The sequence below is a fragment of the Cyanistes caeruleus genome, chromosome 12, assembly GCF_971803275.1.
Source record: "Cyanistes caeruleus chromosome 12, bCyaCae1.hap1.1, whole genome shotgun sequence".
NCBI lineage: Eukaryota > Metazoa > Chordata > Aves > Passeriformes > Paridae > Cyanistes > Cyanistes caeruleus.
The window spans coordinates 18,325,002-18,342,223 of record NC_141712.1 but is presented as its reverse complement, the minus strand read 5'-3'; the positions used below and the strand labels follow the sequence as shown (position 1 = coordinate 18,342,223).

General features: G+C 42.8%; 1 long non-coding RNA gene across 1 annotated transcript; it reads left to right on the top strand.

The window, feature by feature from the left end:
* Positions 1 to 2,958: 2,958 nt before the first annotated feature.
* Positions 2,959 to 15,810, top strand: LOC147650893 (uncharacterized). Its single transcript, XR_015275313.1, has 3 exons — positions 2,959 to 3,151; positions 3,672 to 3,776; positions 15,474 to 15,810. It is a non-coding gene; the product is annotated as an uncharacterized LOC147650893 (long non-coding RNA).
* The last annotated feature ends 1,412 nt before the right edge of the window (positions 15,811 to 17,222 follow it).

Below are 17,222 nucleotides of genomic sequence, written 5' to 3'. Positions count from 1 at the left end.
GTGAATATTTCCTAATGCCATTTGCTGATCACTCTGCGTGATCAGAGTACAATAATGCTTTCCCTGTAGAAATGTTTGTGGCAAACCCTATTATTGTTACAGAAACAATCACTCTATTTGGATTCCTGTGAAAAATTGACGCATTTCCCGCAGACTTTATTTTCATTTCCCTCAGATATGGTGGAAGTCAAATCAAATCAAATCAGCCCCAATTTATTACAGCATTTAGCGCCACTCACTCCTTGGGAGCTGCTTTTTAAACCACAGCTCAGCCCTTTCCCCACCTCCTCCTCTGAATAAAGCAGGGAGGAGCAGAACCCCCAGGATTCCAGGACAGGAGGATGATTTGAGCAGGTCCTTCCTCTGCTGCCTGAAAATTTGCTCCCAGGCAGACCAGCAGGAGCTGGAGTCTTCCCAGTGCCATTGTCAGCTCTGGGTCACACCTGAATATTCTGGAAAATGCCATCCCCAGGGAGCTGGATTTCCATGGCACAGCTGCTGCACCTTGACCACATTGTTTGTCCAGCTTGATTTGGTTTTTTTTCCCCATGTTTTGAAGAGTTTATCAGACAAAATTACAAATTAAGTTTTATCAGCCTTTCAAATGCCACGACTTTTTTGTGTTTTCTCTGCGCACAGACCCAGAATAAAATTACTGCAGAGAGCACGGGAGAGGAGCCAGAATTTGGCTTTGATTAATACTTTGAGCACATTCCTAGATTAAATATATATATATATGTGTGTGTGTGTAAATATATATATGAAAACATTTAATAATGACCTTTTTCCTGGCTGAGATGCCGTGCTTGGCATTTTACTGTCATCCATTTCTGAAGCTGCTGGTTTGATTCCTGAGGTCAGGGTTGTTTGGAGCTCTGCATTTCTCAGGCCACACCAATGTGGACGTTTATTTTTGCTGATGAGCTGCAGGAAAATCTCTCTGCAGCCGTAGCAGGATGGTTATGGCAGCAGCACAGGTTATGATCCCTCAGGTGTAATTTTGGCTCTCAATTAGTGGGCAGCAGCCCTTTCTGTCAAGGCAGGTAGCTCAGAGACGCGAAAAACTCCCTGCAACAATGATATTTAGCATTTTGCAGGGGCTAATCTCCCTTGCATGCCTTGCAGCAGCACTGCAGCTCCTCTGGGCTGGATCTCCAGCTGCAATTCTGGGTTTGATGTGTCTCAGACCTGCCTGGCCGAGGGAACTCTGGGATCAGCTGCCATGGGATGGCTTCAAACAGAAGATCAGGCTGTTGTGTGAGCATGTCTTTCAGCAGGAATTATCACATTTCCTGTGCTCAGGTTAAGCAGGGAACATACAAAAAGTGGGTTACAGGGGTGAGCAGGCATTGTCTCAGCAGAGGGCCAGGGTGGAGGGAATTCCCACCTCTGAGTGTTGAATCAGAGCCTTTCTTGGAGCTGAATATCAGCTGTGACAGGCTCCTGTCAGAATGGCAGGGCAGCAAGGCCATCACTTGGAATAGAAATATTTCCATATAGATATTGCACAACAGTTTCTTCGTAGATATTCTGGCTGAGCAGTGTTGTCCTGTAATAAAACCAGCTAATTAATGTCACAGAGGGTTTGTGCATAGCTGCCCACCCAGCTGTGACCAGGGGATGACCAGGGGACTGGGGGACATTGTGCTGGCAGCACACAGACTTCACACCTTCAGTTCTGCAGCCTTGGAAATGTTAAAACATTACACAAATCCAAGTAACTCTCAAGGAGCTTGCAGATTTCTTAGGGAGCCTGAAACACTCGAGAGAAAGGAACCTTAACAATATTATTTCTTCACTGATAAGATCCCCAAATCCCTGGCAGCTCAAAAATTACAGAGGATTTAAAAGACTTGATGCTCCAGGTTATAAACTGACAGTGAGCCAGTCAGAGGGAGAAGTTCTGTCTTGCAGGGACACTGAGCCACTATTACTTGCAGCTTTCTAATTCTCTGCAACCTGAGCCTTGACAGGTGGCTGTGAAGAGAAGCCAGAAATGTCACTGCTTCCACCCCCTATCATGGCTGAGTTATTTTCCTGAATGCTTCCCCCATCATCCTCCCAGAGAGGATGGAGATGGAAAGGAAATCTGTCCCGAGAATTCAGCTGCCCTGAGAGTCCGAGCTCCTCCTGCTTCAGCAGGGGGGATTCCTGAGGGAGACAAAAGTTCTGGTGCTGCACTGGGGGAATCCAAACAAAAGGGATGTTCTGCTGCAGCTTTGGGGAAGGGCAAAATGATATTTATTCATTTATCCATCCATCTATCCGGGCACAGACTTGGCACTAAAGGACAGTACTGGTGCACCTCCCCTGCCTGTTAGACCTTGGGTTTTGATTTATTTATTTATTGGGTGGAATCCAAGCCTGCTGTGTGGTGGCTCTGGGCAGGGAGGGGAGCAGTTTTGCTGGGGCCTGCCCAGGTGAGATTCCTCTGAGCAGGGACATCCACTGCCTGCTCCAGAAGTGGCCAGAAAAGGCATTTTCTCCCTGCTGCTTTGGCTCTGGAGTCCAGTTGTGCCGTTCAGTTACAGTGCACACAACCCCAGAGGAGCTGAACTAACAGGGAACGAGTTTCCTTGGTAATTTGATATTAATGGGTGTGATCTGCAGTGAATTCAAAGGAGTTTTCTAGGAGCAAATGGTTATTGTAGCTGATGTTCATGCCAGTTTGCTTTTCAGGTCATGCATTTCAGGTCCCAATAGGTTTTAAGATGGAGCAGATCTCTTAAAAGAGTTTTTGCAGCTAGGAAAACTTTAAAAACTTTTCCCAGGCCCTTTGTTGCCTGGAATAACACCACCCCCGAGCAGATGAGAGGGGCTGAGGTGGAGGTGGAGCTGTGCTGCTCCCCTGGAATGGAATGGGAGCAGCTGTGCTGCCTGGCACCAGCTGAGAACCCAGCCAGGTGGGCTCAGCATCTTTAATTCCAGGAGAAAACCCCACTTTGCTGCAGGCAGCCCAGGAAGGGAGGCTGGGGTGCTTTGCTCCCTGCTGCAGTCCCTAAAGCACAGCGAGATCTCCAGGCCACCACTGAGCCAACACTCCAGATCCCCTGGGTGTGCTCAGGAAGGCACAACTTAATGGGGCAAAACTGCTGAATTCTGCTTTTCTGGAGGAGGGAATGCTAATTTAATGAGTGTGTGTGTGTCTTGGGTAAGTGGTTCCCTCCATGTTTTTATCTGTTGATATTAGTTACACTCCAGCTGCCTTCCTGAGCTCACTCTTTTTCCATCAGGATGGTTCTCTTCATAAATGTTTTGCATTTAGCTGCTTCATAAGTATAGAGAAAACAAATCCAGGCCTCCCCTGAGGAAAAGAAGGGAATTATTCTGTCTAAAATAGTCTTTTTTCCACATGGATTACTGCCCACAAGAGCAGTTCATCTGACTCATGGATTCCATACTTTGAGAAGGGTTTTCAGCACACTCCATAAGTCTAATGGCTTTGTAGAGCTTAATTAAAGCCTCCTAAAATGTGTTTTTTTCCTAAGGGAAAGCACCTGGATCAGGCACCTGAATTCAGTGACTGTTTTCTGCTGGACAGTGGTTCTGGGGTAATTAACAGGTGCAGCTACAACAGCAGGGTGGGAATGTTGTAACAGGATAGAAGAGCAAACCTGAAAAGAAATGGTTTGCTGAGAATTTTTTCTCACAAGAACACTTTCTCTGAGAAGTTTCAGTGCTGCTCTGGGACTGAACTCTTCTGTTTCCTGCTGCTGGAGCTCTTGGATGATGAAGCAGGTTGGGGGTATGGATTTCCTGCCCATCTCTCTGTTGGGGTAAGATGTGAACACAACTTTTACATATTCCCAGTCTATATTTGACCACCAAAATCAGAAATTTGGAAGTGAGGGCAGAAATACAGCTTAGTCCCTCAACTGTCTGCAGGGCTCTTTTTTTCTCATTTCCCTCATCCTTTTTTGAAGTTTTATCTTTTTCACTGAGAGTAAAGAAAATTAAGTTACTTATGGGTAATTCATGAGCTAGAGACTGAAAATTTGGGTTAAATATTTAAGATTTTTTCCAAACAGTTTAATGAAATAAGCAAATGCTATATAGGTATTTTTCTTCCACATGTCAATCATTCTCAAAGTATGTTAGCTCCTTAAATTCTTTTTTACATGATAATGACATCTCATTATTCTGTTAATGGGCAGCAGCAGGATTATCTGTGTTTGTTTTCCATTAGTGCTTATGCATCTTGGCATGCCTGAACAAGTATTTGAAAATCAAACTTCCTCTTTCCTTGGAAACTTGGGACAGGTGAAATTTCTCACAGCTCTCTCAGTATGGATATTTAAATGTTAAGTTTTAATTTTTTATTTGCTTTCTTTTCCTGTGAGCTTTGTTTGATTGATTTCCAATCACTGGGTGATTGAGCAGTTGGAGTAGGAACTGCCCTGGTGTCCCACAGCAAATTCCAGGGCAGAGTTTGGGAATTGCCATGGGCAGATTCTGCTCTGTTTGTGCTGGATAAAGATCTGGCTCCAAGCTCTCTAAACACCCTGCCAGTCCTTAGAATCAGGAATTCAGATTAGAATCTGAATTAGAATTCAGATTAGAATTCAGATTAGAATCTGAATATCTTTATTAGTTATGTTTGTAGAATATTTACATCAGGAAAAGGTGGAGTGAAGTCAGCAAATTTGACTGAGGCAGTGAAAAATGGAGCATTTTTCTGTTTATTGGTTTGGTTTCTTTTTTACATTTGTTGCTGAAGAAAGCCTGAAATAAGTTCCAGTTCAGTACCAGTGTGGGGTTTTCCCTTGTGATTTCCAGAGCTTGGTCCAAGCTCTGACAAGATCAAAGTCTCCTGGAGTAGGTGTGAGGGGTTTTTGAAAGAAACACAATATATTTGGTGATGATGAGGTTTGTCTGTCCTGCAGGTGAATTAAATTTCGCCTTCCAGCAAGAACACAGGCTGCTTGCTGAGAGCTTCCTCAGGGAGATTTCCACATGACTTAATTTAGGCTTTTTATAAAAGTAGAGCACTGTCTGGTGAGGATTTGCTGGTGCTGCTATGGGACATCAGTACAACACAGCATTTTCTTCTGAAATCTTGCAGCCTTTTTTCCTCTTTTCCTTTACAATACGTCTCAGAATGACTTTCTTTCCCCCCCCCTGTGTTACTGTGAAGCACTCTGCACTTCCCACAAGTCATCTGGACAGAAATCTACTCTGACCAGGCTGATTTGCAGTATTTCCATGTTGTCTGTAGCTGGGGGGTTCCTGTGACACCTTGGTAAAGCACACACCTTATTTATTCCGTACATTTATCAAATAAAGCTTGACATGAAGTCATTGGGTTTGACAGAAGATTTATGGGGGTTTCAGCTGGCTTTGCAGTAGCCCCATGATATTTTTTTTGATAATCTATTGAACAGAATTAGTTAAAAGCACTTTTATTTTTTTATTAAGTCCTTCTGTCCCAGCAGGTTTGTAAAACAGCTTGTGGAATCTCACACAGCTAACCCCTAGCAAACTTATAAATGTAGCTTAATGCTTTTCTTTACTTTCTTTCCAACTTTTGTGAATTCTGTAGAATTTTGTGTGCTGCTGGTCCTTCTGCTCCCCATCTTGGTGTTTGACCCATGAGATGCTGTTTCCTCCCCTTCACTTTCTTTTCTCTCCCTCTAAAAAATGGTCTGAAGCCTTGGACAAATGTATTTAAAGGATGATTTTGGCTTTAATAAAGAGGACCAAGAAGTGGTGCAGAGAGGGGTGGAAAATAGACATATAAAAATTATTATGAAAATAAAAATTATTGAAGAAAACCAAATCCCAACCCTAGAACCCCTTTTGATCTTGTATGTGGACTTTGTGTGCAAAGTTTTTCCATCAGAGAGTTGTTCATATTGACTGTGATGATTACAAAATTTCTGTGCAATAAAACTTCTTTTCCAATCCCACAGAACATCCAGACTCAGTGTCAGTAATTCAATCTTTCACCAAGGTCTGAATTCCCTTTCTATACATCAGAGTCAGGTCAAGGCAAGCTGATGGATTTTCTGGTAATGCTTGGATCCAATCTGTGGCTAATTTACCTCCAGGAAAGTGAATATTTCCTTCCATTACATCAGAAAGTTCTGTTCTTGAATTCTCCTGTCAGCTTGACTTGTGCCAGAATTTTCCTTGATATCTGATTTGAGAGACATAATTTGGTTTGGTGGTGGCTGATTTTAAAGTCTACCTCTCCACCATGAGGGGTAGGTGAGGTTTTAATGGGATTCAATGGAAATGTTGACAGAATGGAAATAAATGTCCCTGTGGGAGGTGTCAGCTGTGCCAGAATTCACAGATCTGTTCCCAAAGTCTTTCCCAGGTTTGGTTCCTCCACCTGCCCGCTTCCCTGGAGGTGTTCTGCTGGTGGAGCTGCAGGCACTGAAAATTAACCTGCATCAAAACAAACTCTGCCATGAAAAGCTGCAAAACTTTGGTTTGCTTCGAGTCAGATTTTAAAGTCACCCATTAAGTGCTGATTTGTTTGCTTTCAAAACTGCAAAATACGTCCTACAGCCAGCACCTCCCGCATCCAAGAATGATTTCAGAGAGGTGGCAAACTGTGAATGCACACCTGAGCTGTCTTTGACTGCAATAAAGCAGCAGAGGAGAAATATATATGTATTTAATGTAGAAATTTAAAAAAAATACCAAAAAAAAAGCTTTTCTGGCCAAAAAAAGGTTGACACTTTGTCCCACACATGCATCAGCTGAGTTGCTGTTTCAGGGATATCCAGAGGATGTGTTTTACATTTTCCCCTCTCCCAGGTGAGTTTATAAACCTTGCTCCATATCCCCTTGTAGGAAACCATGCTAGAAAACACACAAGGAAATACCTGGAGCTGTTTTCCCTTGGTGCCACATTTGAATGACTTTCCTTGACTACAGTGGAAAACAAACTCAGATTTATTGCACATTCCAAAAGCACTCCCCACGTAGCTTTGCAGCACTCATTTTTTTTTTTTTCAGGATCAGTAATCAGCAGCACCACAAATTCATCAACAATTTTACCTTTCCTTGCCTCTGCCTTACCTCCCTGCATGGCATTTGCTGAGAGATGACTTTTGCCCATCAGTTTGCAGAGAGTCCCACACAAGTTGTAAATAAGGAGCTGGCCAGAGGGAATTGTGGAATTATTCTACCTTTTCCTCCTGAGTAAGGAAGCCAGCCTAATTAATGACTTCCCTCCAAGTGGAGAGGTGCAGAATGGTAATTTGGATATGGCAAAGCTGGGATTTATTGTCAGTTCAGAAGGCTGTGAGAGCCAGCTCTGCAGTTCTCTACACCTCAACTCACAACTGGGATCAATATTGCAGCTGCAGCCTCCACTTGTATATTTTATTTATGGAACACATATTTCGAAACTTTGTTGTTGTTTGTTGTTGTTTTTAAAGAGTTACTGACACTTTGATTTAGGCTAGCCAGGATTTATTTTGCTTTCTTTTGAAAGTGGTACAACAGCTGCTGGTGATGGTGTTTGGGGTGTGTGCACCTTCACCTGTGTGCATGAAACCTGTCACTCTCAGTTCCACTGAACTTAATTTCTCCCCCAGCCTCCCCTGGCAGAGCTTTTGTCATGAACACTTCCCATGGCCAGCAGAATGGAATAAAGCCTTTGGTATTTGTGAGAAATATGCTTTGGACAGATCTGGGAAATTCCAGTGAGCTTTCTGAGCAGCTGCCAGTGGTGGCAGAGGTTTATTTAAAGCAAGGTCACAGCTCTGAGCATCACTTTTCCCTGAGCTGAGGGCAGCATCTCTGCTCAAACCTGCAGCTCTCTGCTGTGTGCTGACACTCACAGGTGTCCTGGCTGTTATTTACTGAGGAGGGCACTGGAAGTGAGCATTAAAATGGGAATTGCTGCTTCTAAATCCTCCACATGTGCTCTGTGTGTGTGTGTATTTATAAAACATGCTGAGATATACTTTGGGTAGGCACTGGAGGGGTCCAGGTTCACAGATCTTTTGGAGTTTTCCTCTTCTCAACCTTAATTTTGCCTTTAAGAAAAAGAATCATGCAATTAATAATTATCTAATAAGCCCATTTGAAGGGGTTTTTTGTATTTAAAGTTAGTTGCATTCCCATATTGCTTTTGTTTTGTGTCCCCTGGTTATTGATCTCTACTAAATATCTGTGAATGTTAATTTTCTTTTTTTTTAATCAAGAAAAGAGCAACATCAGCTGGACAAAATGGAGATCAGGCAGTTACAATTTTCCTCCTTTGCATTTAATTCCTTCCCACACTCTGGATTTTGGGTTTTCCTTGTGGCTGTGTTCAGGCCAGTTGTGAAATCCCAAAATCTCGGGGCTTCAGGAAAAACTTAAGCTTCAAAAAAAGCTTTAATTCAATCCCTCTTTTTGCCACCAGCCAAACAGTCTGCCCCTACCCCTGAGGGGTATATTTTTGATTTTCTATTCTATAAAACCACAGCCTAACAGCTGAGTTGTTGCCTAAAATGTACCATGATGGAAGCCTGGCTGTAGCTTTGATATATTGCAGGAAGGCTGCATTCATGAATTGTGAATAAGAGCAACAATTTTTCAAATATATATTGTCAAAGCCGTTTTCTCTCCAATAACACTGCCCATAAAATGTAACAAGTGTAATGGCTGTTTTACTCCCAGTTAAAAAGTGCATACAATTGTAATATATCAGTCGTTGTTAAAATGACATCTGGGAATATAGGGAGATTTTTCTTGCCCTTTTTCCTGCTTCTTTACTACCAATGTTTCCTGGTAAAGGTATTAATATTAAAGAATTGCTAGATTCTAGGGCAGCACCTCCATGCATATGTGTATAAGCACATAAATATGGATGTATCTGTATGTATTTGTTGGAATAGATATAACTGTGTTATATAACTATAAAATATCTGTTTAGTGACACAATAATTTCCCTGTAGATCACATAATTGACTTCTCTGTGTACCTTCACTCACCTCTGCCCAATCCAGGGTGGCTGTAGCTGGCCCATGGCCATCCTGAAAAGTTTTTTGTTCCCAAATCTCACGGAAGGAAAGGGTTGCTGCTCCAAAGATCACAAAGCTGAAAGGGCTGGTCTTGATTTGACTGACTCAATGAAGTCAGTTGCAGTCAAATTAATTCTTCAGCTGCACTTCAAAAGCTCTCTAATGCAGGTTTTTAAAAGCTCAAAAGGTCTGACAAAGGAATTCAAAGTGACTTCTGAAGGAGGATTTCTGTTCTCTAAGCAGCCAGGCTGCAATCCTCCATCAGCTGAGGACAAATGCAAAGCTCCCTTCTGCTGAGGCCAGGATTTCATCCACACTCTGGGATTTTGGGGTACTTCTCATCACGGGTGTTTGAAGTCTTTAACAGGAGCAGCAATGTTGAAAATCCCTCTTAAGAGTGTGGCACTCACAGAGCCTCGTGTCCCTCCCCAGATCCTCCAATAAGTCACTCCTTAAACACAAACCCTCATTCCTGCACTTTGTCCTCAGTCCTGCACTGGGGCTTGTCCTCACCGAATTGGTGACAGAATCAGCTCCAGGGACTCCAGCTTTGGACCAAGGGTTTAGAAGGCAAATCCTTGAGAGCAGGGAACTGCATTTATTCATTTGGAAAGCTGTAAAGCTCCTCGCCTCAGATTTAGGGCTAGTGAATGAGCTGAGGCCTGGCTGGTGCTGGATTAGGCATTTCCTCCAAATTTCCATTGCTTGATGAGCAATCTGGATTAGCAACACAGCTTCTTGCCCCAGATGGCTTTCAAACCCTGGCAAGGGGTAAAATGAAAGCAGAGCTCTGTTATGAAAGTTGATATAGTTAAATATTCCTGCTTAGTCTGAAGTGGCTGCTTTATCCTTCTTCATAAAGCTCTACCCTGAACTGGTTACCTCATTCAGGTTGGTGTTTGTTAGTAATTGCATGCTAAATATTATAATAATAATAATATAAATCAGAACACAAACTGTATCCAGCCATCCTTTTGTTTCAAGCAATGATTTGGAAAGCATTCAGAGGAGGTGTGAAGTACCTTTGTCATGGGCAGGACAGAGGCAAGGATAGCTCTAAAAATAAATTCTAGATAAATGTTTTATTACACGGTGTGTCTCTCAGTATTTGTGGACAGAAATTGCTAATGTAAAGACATAGTTCTGAAGTTTCTGATATGATATTTGACAACAGGCTAAAACTAAAAAAAAGGGTTTTTTTAAAAAATGTGAGTTCTTTTCCTGGTTATGATGAGCTGATGTTGACTTTCACAGGATTCAGTCCTCCCAAGAGAGAAGGTGAGGTAACACTGAGCCAGGGAGATGCCACAAGACAGAATTCTTTAGGTTTAATACCAGCCATTGCTAATAAAATCATGCTGAAGTGATGGAGATTGAGCAAAGCTGTGATCAAAGGTCTGTGGGCTCCTTAGCAGACTCTAGGCTACTTTGGAAAATAAATTTATTTCTGACAGAGGGAGATGTTGCTATTGTTTTGTAGGGTGTAATTTTACTGGTGCCACCTAAAAATCAGGTTCTGCTGGTGGAACACCAATTGTGTTTCCTAGGCTCCAGTGCTTCTACCAAAGATGGGAAGTGATCAGGGGTTAACCTTGCCCAGTGTGTTTGTCTAAATTCTAATGAAAGGCTCAAGAACAATGGTCCATAACATCCAAATGTAATAGAAACTAACATGTGCTGATCCCAGCCAAAGTGCTCAGTGACATGGAAATGCTGTTCTAGCCCTGATTTCTGTATTCTGATTTCTGCTGTAAATCCCAGTGACTTCAGTTTGGTGCGTACAGGTGAAAAGAGAGCAGATCCAGAGGCACTCCCGTCCGTCTGTCTGTCCCTAACCCCCCTGGCTGCTCATTTCTGATGTCTGGAACAAGTGCTGCTGCACATTCTCTGCTGGTTTTGACACATCCAGGCGGTGGGGGAGACAACTTCACCTGGATGGGGGCAGAGGAGCTTTAAAGGCCACTGTGGTCCCCTCTGGGGCTGGCAGGGGGGATGCTCCGCGTGCCCCTGGGTGATTCCCCTGCTCTGCCCAGGGCACAGCTGGCTCAGCCCCTGGCACTGGGGGCTTGCAGGGTGCCCGTGGTGGCAGGGAAGGATGTGAGGAGATAAATGTCCTGTTCTGTTCCCCGGACTGCAGTCAAAGGGATGGAATAGATGGGCTTGGAAAGGCACTCTGTGATTTTTACCTGAGACTTTCTGGACAGCAAGAGTGAGAGTGGGGAGGGCAGAGAGCTCCTGTGCCCGTGGGAGGAGAGGGCAGGGTGGAGATAAAAGAGACTCTGGAGAGCTCTTTGGAGCAGTGCACCAGGCCCTGTGGCAGATGAAGTCTCGGGGCTGTAGAGCAGACAGCAGGGCTGCATCTCACAGGTTTTCTGTCCCTTTGAGGGGTCTCTTGAAGGGTGCTCACTAGGGGGAAGGTGTGTGGAGCCGTAAATGTTTTCAGGAGCTGATTATCTCTATTTGTACTGCTTCTCCTCTCCCAGTTCATTTCTGGTAGTGCAAGGATGCTGTGCCTGAGTAGAGAGCACAAGCTGGCCCCATCCACAGTCTGGCTGCGGCACAGAGCAGGTGAGACAGCCTCAGTGCCACAGAAACATTGCAAATTCACATTTGCTGGAGCACCTCTTTCCCCTGGCCCTGCCTTTTCCCCTCTCTCTGCTGACAGGTGGCTGCACTGCAGCACTCCAATATTCACTTTGATGTCTCCTTCCTCACGCAGCCTGTTTCCATATCAAGAATTCTTTTTCTGGCACGGATTCCCCGTTACTCCCTGAACCCTTCCCTTCATCGCTGCTGAGTGCTCGGGTTTGGGTAATGCTGTGTTAAGGGATGGGGTTTCTGCTGCTGAATATCTCATCATATCTCATTTTGGAGGTGTGGCAAACACAGACTAAAGCAGGGGCTACATCGGTTTTGTTTTCTCCCCTTCACTTGTTCCTTCTTTAACATCGGTAACTGCAGCAGAGCAAAGGCATTCCGAGACAAATTCTTGAAGTTTCTTTAAATTCTTGCCCGATGGAAAGTTTGGGCTCTGGGGAAAAAAAATCCCAGGGAGGTGAGCAAAAGTATCTGAAATTACACTGAAATCGCTGCTGGTGTGAAAAGAGGAGACTTGAGAGCCTGAAGGGAAAAGTTTGTACTCTGAAAATTCATGGTGACAGTTGAATAAGCAATTCTTTAATATCTGCTTCCAGAAGCTGAGTGGTAAAGGGAGACACAGGTGTTTTGTTGAGCAGTGAGTTAATAATCATGGTCTCTTAATATGAATGTTGTTGCGTTGTTAGTATTGGAAATTTGTAACAAGTTATTATTCTGCAACTTTTTACTTCTTTTTTTTTTCCTGTGTGGGACTTCAATCCGTCTTCTTTTCCAAGTTGCCTTTTTTATACGTGGGAGGAGAAAAAAGGGCAAGGAAAATAACAGAAATCTTGAGGAAGAAACACTTTAAAAGCTATCCATAGAAAAAATATTTCTTTTTCACCTTACTGTGAGTAAAGGACTGAGCTGGCATGAAGTTGGCTCATCCTCGCTTTACCCAGATCCCTGTCATGGTATCAGGAGCTAATGACTCCTCTTTACCTATTGAGATAGTGGTAAATTCTATTTACTGTTGTCCCCCGAACAGCTAGGGCAGGAGGGGATGAGAGAGGATGGGATAATCTCTTGGAAGGCAGCGTTTAACACCTGTCTGGGAGGAGATAATTGCTGCATTCCAGGGGGATTAGCAGCCAGGAATTTTTTCAGAGGGAAGCCTCAGCTATCTCTCCCCGGGTGGATGTCTGCAGACACTGAGCACAGAACGGAGGATGCAGGAATAAAGCACGGTGCTTGCAGATGAAATGTGGCTTGTGCCCCAAAACTGGGGAGAGATTTTTTCTTTCTCAGAGCTCTCCTAGTTCAGAAGGGTTTGGGAATGACTGAAGCGGTGCCTGTGTGTCGCTGGAAGACACAGAGTATAAAGTGAGGTTCATATCAGCAGCTGAGGTTTTATTCTCGCAGGAGGTAAAAGCCTTTATTTCGGGGTTTTCAACACTTTTTATAACGTGTTCTGATACAGATTAACCTGATTGATACGAGGAACAACGCCTCCCTCATCCCACTGGTGGCACAAGAGAAAAACACTCTCAGAACATCTGTGCCATTGTTTTGAGAACTAAAATCTTATTTACAACAGCAGTCCTTGAGAGAGAAAAGTTTCCCAAAAGGCTTTCCTTTGGGAAACAGCCACTGAGAGCCTGAAACTCTGTCAGGTTCAGAAAATCATGTTCATAGCTGTGTTCAGGAGGAAGGGAGGCTGCACAGGAGGCGAAAGCTCTGCGCTCACCTGTGAGCAGGAAACCGCAGAGTTTCCCAGCAGTGTGGCTTTGGGATGGATCGCCCCAAAAAACAACCTCAACCTCAGCAAAAGCTGCAGAGTTTCACTGCATTGTGGCTTTGGGATGGATTGGCCCAAAAAACAACCTCAACCTCAGCAAAAGCTGCAGAGTTTCCCAGCAGTGTGGCTTTGGGATGGATCGCCCCAAAAAACAACCTCAACCTCAGCAAAAGCTGCAGAGTTTCCCAGCAGTGTGGCTTTGGGATGGATCACCCCAAAAAACAACCTCAGACAGAGCCCTTGGTTTTCTTTTTGGCATTTAATTTGCAGTATTAAATGCTGCAATCAACAAGTGTAATAATTATATATAATTATTATTATATATATGTGTTATTATAATATATATAAAATATATAATATATACATATATATAATAACATATATATGTTATTATATAATAATAACAGAATTATTTTAACAATAGACTTGATTTTAACTCTTCAATAACCTTTACGCTGTTTAACACCGAGATTTGTGGCAGACGCAGAATTTTAGGAGAGAGGAAGAGTTGTTTTGTAGTTTTTTGAAGAGTAATCCCAGAAAAACACACTGCTTGGCACAGAATTTTAATTTTGGAGTGAAATAAAGCTCCAGTGAGATTTGCAATTTCCATTGTAGCCCTGTGACCGCTGTCAGTATTTACAGCCCTGTGTGAGCACAGTGCTCCTGACCTGCTGGAAGGACACAGGAACTGAAATTCTGCATCAATTGACCCTGCAAGGAGCAGGGAGTTGGACTCAGAGATCCTTAAGGTCCCTTCCAGCTGGGGATGTGGCACTCGGTGCCATGGTCAGGGTGGTGTGATGGCACAGTGGTGGAGGCAGAGGCACAGAAAATATTCCTTTATCTGTGCTGACAGGCTCAGACACTCGAGAGAACACCGAGTTTAATCTGACACCATGGAGAAGGCTCCTAAAACTAAGTGGAGAAACTGAGAATAATGGGAGTGTGTAAGTTAGAGAGAATTATATTAAGTCACCGGGTGAGAAAGAGTTTAGGGTTTAAGCTATATTAGTGAATAAGAGATAACATGGAGGATTTAGGGCATTGTCCCTTTCTCCTTCTTCATCTTTGTTTTTTGGGTAATATTAAGTGGTTGGATAGAAGAATCTGCATTGTAGGACACAGGTGTTTGGTTATTGGGTTATAAATGAGAATAAGCAACTTGGCATTTCATGATTGGGTAGGTTGACACTTAAAAGACCTTGAAGAGCTACTTCATCCCTCTATTTCATACCTTGTTAGCCCAGTGTGCATAGCTCCTCACTGTCTGTAAATATGGAATATAGAGGAGGGAGAATAAACAACAGAGCCCAAACACAAAAACTCTCTCGTTAATCCTGGTCCTGAGGAAAAGAACTGAGCTATCAGTGTCCTCCTAGGTTGGACCTGATGATCTCAAAGGTCTTTTCTAACCCAGTTAATTCTGTGATTCTGTGGTAAACTATGGCTCCCTGCTGTTGTCTAATTTCAATGGAAGACAACAGCCCAGTTTTGTGGATTTTATCCTGAAATTCACCTACTCTTTGCTTTCCAATGCACTCAGATTTTGTCATGTTGTAGTGATCCTTGTTGAATGAACACAAATCTCTTATTGTAACAGCATCTCCTGTAGAGAAATTATATTTTGTAATGTGGATGTATTGTTTCTAAACACTCAGATGAGATTGCAAATATTGTTGAAAATATCTCAGGAATGATAATATTTCTAAATTCTCCTCATTCTGGCGTGCTTTGAAAATTATCTCCCACCTTGCTGCTGTGCTGGGAATTACCTCCTGTTCAGCAGGTAAGTCGTGACCCCACAAACCACTGTGGTCTGAGGCAGAATAAAGATTTAATCACAGCGAGGAGGCAGAAAATGAACTGTTTATGTTCCAGTTGCTTTCCTGTCACACCGTGTGAGTGGTGTTAATAGAGAGGGGACCAGAGCCACCAAAGGTGTTTGCAGCTAATGTGTCCTGCTTTGCATTTGGAATAAGCAATAAAAAATGCTGATTGCACTTGTCTGGCCATCAGCTGAGTTTGTCATTGTCACACAGGCACAAACAGAGGAAAGAGCTGTGACTTTACCTGATTTGAATGTTTTGGAGGTATTTTTTTGGTTTTAATTTTAAAAACACTCCTTTCAGGCTGGAAACATTCTGCACCAGCACTAATTTCTGGTGAAACCAAATGATCAGAAAATGCAGAATGACCTCGCAATCAGAAGCAGCAAGTGGAGTTTAATTCATTTTCCTGGAGAGAGCTTGCCAACACTGCCATGGAGAGCTCGCTGCTGCTCCAAAAGTCACTTGTGCTTATAATAATTAGAGTTCCAATGATCTGGAACTGCTTGATTCAGCTAAAGTTTTGGCAGGTGGTTGACACAAAGAAGACAATTAAAACACTGTGCTAGCCTTGAAAACGTCATTTCAAATTATTTGCGTGCCTGTAATACCATTACACTCATCAGGAAAAAAAAAAAAAGTCCATCTATTAGCTATGGATGTGCAGTTATCGTTTTCTGTCACATAAAACACGTGAACTACGGATTTTGGGAATAAATGGATTGAGAAAGTTCACTTGGTTAGCTGCATTAAACGTTTGGATATTATAAATTAAATTGTTCCTCTCTATATTTTGATATATGATAGCTCAAGCTCACTTGGCACTCTTAGTAAGCTTTTCTATCTGGAACTGTGCCTGATGATTAGGTCTAAATGTGGAATTGCCAAAAAATGCATGAGAAGTGTGTCTTTCCTCTTCCAATACACACAGAAAACAAAGATCACCTGTGGAAAGCTCATAATAAATCCTTTCTTTCATTTTTGAACCTGCTCAGATTTGCAAAGCCCCATCCATATATGAGAAAATGCCAATTTTGCCACCAGATGTCAGCTAAGATTTAAGGAGATGATGTTTTCCTGGACCCAAAGGTACTTTTGAGATAGTGCAACCCAAATCAGTTCCTAACAACTGCTAAAGGACTTTCAGGCTTATTTTGAACTGAACATTAGCATGTCTTTTAGATGAAATATAAGATAACACATCTTTTATCATCAGTGACCATTCAGACACCTGCTTTTGTCTCTGTGCCTGTGTAAGCTCCTCTCACACAAGCTTTGAGGATTTGCTTGACCTTTTGCGCTTTTTTGTTGCTAATTTGGTGAGAAGATTATGCAGGACTTTATTCTTAATGTGCACCTCAAAAGTTTTATCTTAATGTTAAACAGGCTCTGACCACGATGAATTCCACATCTAAGTGCAAGAAGTGTCACCCTGAAAATTAAATCTTCTGATAATATTTTCATAGTTCTAGTTACTTTCCCATGGAAGTTCTATAAACATAAGTTGTTTATCACATTCCTTCTAAGAAACGTCTTTTGATGGATGTTTCTCATGACCAGCGTGCTTGGGAAGGTGGTGACTTAATTATCTAATCCCTGCTCATTGTCGAGAATCTATAAATACTGGAGTCAGAGAATAAAGGGGTTTTCTGTTCTGACAGAATCATTTTGTGTTCATGTGAATCATTTTGTGTCCTTTAGCGACACAGAAGTTTTGTGGACATTGCCCCTCAGAGTTCTGTGCTCAGCTGGCCGAGTTTGGGCACTCTGTGCTCAAATTCTGAATTCCAGCCTCAATGACGCCGCACAGGAGAGCAGAGTGATGTGCTAAGGAACACAAAGTGTATTTATTTCTTCAGGACAGAGATGCTCATGCCAGTGCTGGAGAAGGGGTTGGAACCAGCCACAGAAAGGGAAAGGAACTGAGTTTAATTGGGAACTGTTGGCTTTTTACCGCTCTCAGGATCATAACATTTCTTTTGTCATCACGTGGACTAGCTGCATAAAAAATAACTACTCCTGTTGACTCAAGAATTGGTGTTTTCAATCTTA